Raw genomic sequence first — 8,162 nt, 5'->3', positions numbered from 1 at the left:
TTATTCAACAATAAACAAAAAGAATACACATGAAAATATTTTTTTTCTTCAAAACACGTCAGCAGATTTTTAGTCGTATTTTAGGTTTCTCAAAAACTATTCATGATTATTCAGACAAAACTGGCTCAAAAAGATCGCCAAAATAAAAATTTATAATAATTTAATCTATGTTTTTTTTTGTTCAATTTCCGAAATAAAATTAATAGATTTGGGCAAAATCCAGGCTTTTTTATACGAGATCCGGGCCGGACCAAACTTTTCCTAAATTTTGTGTCAAATATTTAGGAAAGTCCTGATAAAACCGAGCAATACGGTAAACTTTTCTTAGCATCACCTTAACAATCTGGTTTAGTCAAGCGTTCTTTTTATACGTTCTAGCGAAGTTAATATTTTTCTATTAAAGAAAATATTCTTTAAATTGCTTCTAAATGATGGTGGCTCCAGATGTTTCTCCGGAATCCTAAAAAAACCTTTGAATGTAAAGTTAACACGTTCGTCGCCACGCTCATTTTAATAGTTTTACTAGCCGGGCCCAAAGAAATTGTCAGAGAGAGTAAGCAAAGAGGGAGAACTCCCAAATTTGAAACGTGTGGCGAAGCTGAGCGGTAAACTCAAGTAAGAGAGCGTCACACGCTTTTTGATGTTACGGGGCCCCCCAGGAAATACACCCGTCACCCGAATAAGGGCGCCGTGGCGACGAACGTGTTAAGAAAAAAAAAACAAATTCCGGATAAAAACACCGGATGGATAAATTCCGGACAGGACTACCGAGCGAAAATAAACTATTTTAAATCAAACAATGAATGAATGAACGAATTAAATTGAATAAAGGCTGTTAGGAATTTAAAAACTTTCTGCGAAATTCCAATTTAGCTAGAAAGAATAACTATACCAAAAATGCCCAAAAAGTAAGGAAATTGATTTTTAACCATTTTCTTACTCATGACCACCACACAAACTCGAAAAAATAATAAATTTCACTGGTACGATTCAAAATCAGGATTTGAAATTTTTTTCAAAACAATTCTTATTTCCGTAAAGTTATCAATAATTTATTCAAAAATGATCCTTACTCGGACCTAGAAATTCTAAGTTTATATATTTGAAACACCCGAAAACGAATGCGAGTTATAAATTCGTATGAATCCAGAATTTGAAGCATTGGACATAAGAATCAGTGCAAAGATAAAGAATACATAAGATATAAGCAGATATACTTGAACCGATATACACCACTTAACGAGAAAACGGGAGACACGAATAGCGCTATCTGGCGACATAAATGGAAGTATTACACTGTGAATTTTTTCGGAGCTTTGATCAGAGATGCCAGGTGTCCTGATTTTTCAATTGCCAATCGCAAAAAGTGTAGCGTAGCATATCGAAAAGGCGGAAGTAAAATGAATACTTTTTGAAAAGATATAAATTATTAACAGCGCAAATTCTTACGATTCTTAAAACGTTATCCAAACCCTTAAACATCGTGATTGTAACATTACTATCGATTCAGCGCAAAGTTTTGAAAAAAGAAAGAATGAAAAGGGAATGTTATTAGACTCAAAAACGTTAAGGTCAAGCTTTTGTAATAAATGACTAATTTATTATGACTTTATAAATATCTAAAAATACATTGAATTACGACATTCACGATAAAATCTGCCAGCACAGATTTTATACCTTTGCATTGAAAATTTTCTCCAGCTCATTTTAATTATATTTGATATAAAACCAGATTAAAAAAAAATTAATTTGATTTGTTTTTAATCAGGGTGATCAAAAAACCGTCTCAAAATATTCGCATATGCTGGAATTTCTATAAAGACTTAAAACTTTTCCTAGGTGTACTTCAGATTTTTTTTCTCTATGCGGGAGTGTTTGTTAAATAAATGAGTTCATTAATCATTTAAAGGCTAAAGATTGAATGAAAGTTTGTCAACCAAACTCAATCAGCTGTAAATTGCAATTCCCTGGATCGAATTGTTCCAAATAACTTTCGTTGAGCTACTTAGAGTGTTGAGTTCAGGCCTTTATTTACAAAAAATGTCACTAATTTGCCCTCATATGCCCAAATTTACACGAGCAAATGAATATGAATTTTGTATTTGCTTCAATTTCTGAGCTTCTAAATTTTAATGGAATGACAAATTTGAAAAATGACAAATATAGAAGTGAATATGGTTATTAGCATAAATACATGAATATTATTATCATGCTGACGGCATACATTTGTTGACTTCATGCAGAAATTGTCTAAATAATTCGATTACAAGAAGATTTCCGTAAACCGTACGTGTTCCGTTTCGTACATACATCGATTTTCTCAAACCGACCAAACTCATTTTGAGGATTAAAAGCCCAAAAAAGTGACCTGTGAAAAATTTCAGCTCAATCGGACTTCATTTAGGAGGAGTGCCTCAAAGCGCTCAAATTTTTGGAGTTTTAAACCCTTAAAAATCGCCAATGATCGATTAGAGTTAACAATATCAACCGATTTTTCATATTTCAAACTTTATTTGGTAAATATTTCATATTTTCATAGTTTCATTTACATAATTTCACGTTCGAAAGAAAAACAGAAGTTTTAATATAAAAATATGGAAAACGGTCAAATAAAACAACTTTAAAGCGTGTTTTTCATTCAGAATTCATGATTAGATTGCAGAATAAGAAATTCGTATATGAATTAAAGTAAAGATTCTCTTGCATGAATTTTCACCCTAAATTTATCATCATTGAAAAATGAGTTATGAGACCAAAAATGAATTACGTTTTAAAAATCTAAAAATCATAGTTCAAATGAAGTGTCGAATTTAATTTTATTTCGTTTCAAATTCGTCGCATCAATTATTCATATTATGGATGACCGTAAAAAAAGATACGGAAATGGGATATGAAATATTACGGAGTAGAGCTTAAAAAATCCTTCTCTAGATTTCTAGATGCAAGTTAGAGCGTTAAACTATAAATGTTTCTAGTAACAATAAATCAAAAAAGGCTGTTGGTTCAGACCATTTCGGATGGGAAAAGATTAATCACCTTTTCTTGTCGACGACTTGAAGTAGAAGAAAGATTTTATTTGTTTCGATTTCAAATATCAACTTTTCCCGCGATTTTAAACAATACAAAACTACACAAAAGGTTTGGCAACATTATAGAGATGCTAACTTCATGTCTACCTCCCTAGCCATGGTGACCAATACGTTCGAGATCAAACAAAGGCATTGTGTGTTATAAAATATGTGTTCATTAGGAATTTTCAGAGTAAATAAAGAGACAGTGTGTATTTTAAAATGCTATTTTAATATGAAGGAATTAGTGTTTTAGCGATAGGGGAGAATGGGGACACTTGATTCTATTTTCTTATTATCATCATACTTTTTTGAAAATTTAGAATCTAGTCGTCTTTTGAAGATTCCGAAAGTATTTAATTTCAAATGTCTAAAGGGTGTCCACGATGAAATTGCCACACAAAAAATTGATTCGCAAAATTCGAGTTTTCATTCGATTGCCATCATATTTTCAGAGATTGAAAAAGAATTAGGTCGTTTAAGAAGGTGCTGCTTCATCATTGTCCAGTACTTCTCGATGGGGCGGAGCTCCGGAGTGTTGGGAGGGTTGGATATTTTCGGCACAAAATTGATCTTTTTTCCGCATACCACTTCAGCACGTCCTTGGAGTAGTGGCATGAGGCCAAATCCGTCCTTCTGGCCAATCTTCTGATTGTTGGGACGTTGTGGGCCTTCAGGAGAAGAAGCAGCCGCTTCTGATCTTTCATGTACAATTGTACACCTGTCCTTTCATCGTGTCCTGAGTCACGAAAGGTTCATTCCGCTATCCGCATGTGCAGATGGCTTGCCAAACCAGGAATTTATTCGCAAATTTGGACATCTTTCCCAACTACGCGGTTGTGATTTTTGGTGTTGTACGGAATACTTTTCCCTTCGCTTCTGGGCTTCCGATCGGTGGTCAATCGTTCTTCGAACCGCTTAATCACTCGAGGCACCGTGGAATTCGCAATTCCCAACGTTTTAGCGATGGAACGATGCGACAGATCCTTGTTCTCGTGATGAATGCGCAAGATTTTATCACGCATGAGATGTTCTTCCGATTCCATTCCCGCGAGTTGTGATCACAGGACTTCAAAACTAGCAGGATGTATACAATGTACTATGAACTAAATCCCATGCAATGACCCATAAAAAAGGCGGAATCTGATGTAAACATGTATGATGATGTAAACATGATTTCATAACTTTTTGATTCAGTCAGGCATGTAGATAAACATATTCAGAGACAATAACTCAAAGTGTCCTCTTTCGTTCTGAACTACTCTCTCCAGGGGAGATCTGAATCGGGAGTATACCTTCGCAATATAAGCCTTAAACACAGAGATGCCAATGTGCCTGATTTTTCAGGATTTGCCTGATTTTTCGAGGCTCTGCCTGACAACCTGATAACCCATTGATTTTCCCTGATTTTTGAAAATACGCCTGATTTTTGCGAATGTGATAAAAAGGGGTAGTAAGGAACTAGATCAGGTATCATTGCTGAAGTGAAAATTTGAAGTGACGGCCATAAAAAAGGTCATCACATTGAGTGAAATTTCCGTTATTTTGACGTAGCCTGATTTTCATGTTAGCAGTCTCTGATTTAAAAAAAAATGTCGGCAACTGCTTAGACTCACTTCTCAGAGATGGGAGCTTTCAGAAAATCGAAACTTGAACGAGAGGATTAGATCAGTTGTAAAAATGTGACTAGGGGTAGACAGGGCTAGACCAACTTCTAGCCCTGCATCTTCATGACGAAGCTTCTTTGTTTTTAGTGTTGCCGAAAGCATTTATGGTTATTACGGTTAGTCGTTTATTTAATATCAAGATTTTATTCAAATACTAGATTCAGTTTGAATTTTCAAATATTCCCCGAAGATCGTTTAATCTCTTCAACTTTTTGTTTGTGCTCAACACAGAAATTTACATAATTTATTCCGAAAAATATGAAATTTGATGTTTTATCAGATAAATTTTACTTCTTCAATTCAATGAAGAAACGCAAAACTTTTCTCGCGAATAGTTCGTTGAATAGGGCCTTTTGTAATCTTAATTTTTTTCTTATTTTAATTTATGGCATATCGGTGAATTATAATCCAAAAAGAGAGTAATTAAGACAAAAACGAAAGTCCGATCAGGCGCCACAACCTCATGTGTTCGACCCATCTGTAGCTGGTTGAGGGTAACAATGTGGCTTTTTCGTCATTTACTAAAAACAACCAGCTGGTGCTTGAATCACACAAGTAGCGCAAAGCTCTTAGCTTCACATTTCCAACATCTATTCTTTTCTTTTACCCAAAGCGCTTTAGCTTTGATCTTTCCACCTATCAGTACTTTCATGTCTGTTTCAATTACTCTTCAATTAGAATTAGAATTTGCCGATATGCCATAAAAGCAGCGATCAAATCAAGGTGAACTTATCTTCATTTCACCGACATATATTTTCAATTTTGTGGAATGAACTCAGGAATATATTCAAATATTGAGCTAGAATAAAGCCCCGTAAATTATTTCAAACATTAAGCTGTTGAATCGTTAAAAAAATTTACGAATTCAGAAAATGTACAATTATACTATTATACTGTTAGTACAACCGCATTGTTTACGTTAATTGACAGATGAAGATTAGAGCTAAATGCACACACACAAAAATATGCTGAAAAAAAAATCACAAAACAACCCGAATCAGGCCCGCGAACATTTTAGAATTTTTTTAAGGGTAAGTATTGTCAGCTTTTCGGATTGTTCTAGCTAGCAAAAACTACTCTGCCCTGTTATTTTTATACACCAAATTATATTTTGTTTAATTGTTACTTTTCCATTTTCCAGTTTTCTATAATCATTTTGTTTTCGTTTATCATTATAATCCGTGTTCTTCTTCTTTTAAAAAAAATCATATATATTCATATATATATATAATATTAATAATAATATTTATAATAGCAATCACTTAGCAAGTAGAGGGTGTGTACAATAACTTATTCCCAGTAATTACACTTTAGTAGGGGCATTCATATTTTTCTTCTTTTGTTTAAAATCAAACTAAAAGGGTAATAACCAATAAAATAACCGGAGAACTGAATTGTTTTTTTTGCTCGGCAAAACCCCGCACCAGGCCAGGGTTTTCCCGCAGCAGCAGTTCTCCTTAGTTAGTACTTCTGCTCCTAATCGATCGGTTCCGCGAAAATGCAATACTTTCCTGCCAACGGGTTTCTTTTTTCCCGCATTTTTTTTTCTTTGTTATATTTGTTTATTGTTACTTTTATTTGTTTTTAACTAATATACATCTTACAATCAGTTAATACATTTATACCTTTTTTTTTGTTTTGCTCGGTGTATTTTGTATATGTGATTTTACTCTCTCTCTTCTCCAAGTTTTCCTATTTTTTTTCGCTCTCTCTCTCATCGATTTCTCGTTTTGTAAATTTGAGTTTATCTGGCTGGTACTCTAAACCGTTATTCGTCGTGTGTTTTTTTCAGTGTTTTGCTCTAATTATTGTGTGATTTTTTTTTTTTTGGTTACTCAATTATTCTAAAATTTCGTTTCGAGCTCGGTACTCTTTCGCAAATTTTTGTTTCAATTGATTTGCTAAAATCTGGGCCCGAAGAACCCACTTGAAGATTTATAGATTTAACTACTGGTTGGTTTCTGTTGGTAAATTGTGTTTATTGTTCGCTGCTATTTGTATGGATGAGTTCTTTTTTTCGTTTATTTGCAAAACCTGATCCTGGATTACACAAAAAAAGTTATACGAATATTCCGGCGATTATTGGAATTACGAGAATTTGACAAATTTGAGGAATCGTAACTAGATAGGTTAAGAGGGGTTTTTTTAACGTTCGCTTTTTCTTCGTTTCTCATCTCAGTTTTGGTTTTCCGTTTCTTTCTCTGTGGGTTAGGTTTGGTTGAGCAAAACTCCGACCAGCTCTCGTAGAGGAGCATGACTGTGTTTGGGATTGTTTGTTGATACAGAAGATTTTTTTATTTACACTGTTAACATGGTTCGCGCATGAGTTTGTGTGATTTACTTCTTGAAGTTGTTTACATGTCGTCATTAAGTATGTGGTTTTTTAGTGCTACTGCATCTGTTCGAGGAGAAGAGTTCCGAATTTTTAATATTTTTTTCTGCGATTCTATCTTTATTGTTGTTATGCTAAAAAATAAATTCGATGACTGTTAGCTGTGTTATTCCAAGAATACCTACACTCCGTTCAACGATTGAATAAACTTTGAAACCTAAATGAATAGCGCACATCAAAGGGTAGATTATAATGTCTAGTTCCTAAAACGCGTCTTCGTATAGAAAAGTAAAAGTGCTGCTCTAGTGTGGGATGGAAGAATTATACTTATTTAAGCCTTAACTAATTTAAACAATCATTCTAAAATTATCAGAGTCTGATGTGGCCACAGTTGACTGTGTCTTGACCGTGAGTTTCACATAAAAAGACGATTATTTTCAAACATCCAAGTTTTTTTTAATATTTTTTTTTAGGCTTTCAATATAAAAAAATGGGATTTTTTCCATTTGAAGATATATTTGTCTTATAAAGCTCTACTTCAATTGTACATCACATCGAAAACTACCGAAAAAAATAAATTAAAGAGGTGTAGGTTACATCGAAACTTGTTCAACATTTAACATTTGATAGTGGAAAACGAGCCTTTAGCAAGGTTTTTTAAGACTAATAGTCAAGTTTGGATACAGTATATTCCTAAACTTATTCTTAGAAAGAATAAATAGTCAAATATTGTACCATTCCCCTAGCACATATTGTCCGATGATGGAAACACGAGTTTTGAAAAATTAAAACAAAAATTCAAAAACTGATTTTTTTAACTAAACACAGTGAAAAAACGTAAAAATCCAGGGTTGAATTACTCTAATCAAAATTAATTAAAAAAATGATATCATGTGTCTGAATTCGAATTTTGAGCCCGTGTATTTTTCGAATCTGGATTCAGAACTCTAGTTTTTAATTTTGATCCAAAATTATAAATTTCAATTCTGAATTTTAAACCTAATTTGGGATTGTGAATCTGCTTTTCGAATCTGAATTCTGCATTTGAGTTCTGATATTTGGATTCCAAATGAGTATCGAAAATTTAAATTTCAA

The 8,162-nt window shown here is 33.4% G+C and overlaps 1 protein-coding gene across 2 annotated transcripts in view; it reads right to left on the bottom strand.

The window, feature by feature from the left end:
* Positions 1 to 8,162, bottom strand: part of LOC129743617 (beta-arrestin-2) — a 214,303-nt gene that overhangs the window by 82,809 nt on the left and 123,332 nt on the right. The gene's annotated exons all lie outside the window — the stretch shown is intronic.

Source organism: Uranotaenia lowii, chromosome 2 (assembly GCF_029784155.1).
Source record: "Uranotaenia lowii strain MFRU-FL chromosome 2, ASM2978415v1, whole genome shotgun sequence".
Classification (NCBI taxonomy): domain Eukaryota; kingdom Metazoa; phylum Arthropoda; class Insecta; order Diptera; family Culicidae; genus Uranotaenia; species Uranotaenia lowii.
This window is presented reverse-complemented; position numbering and strand designations above follow the sequence as displayed.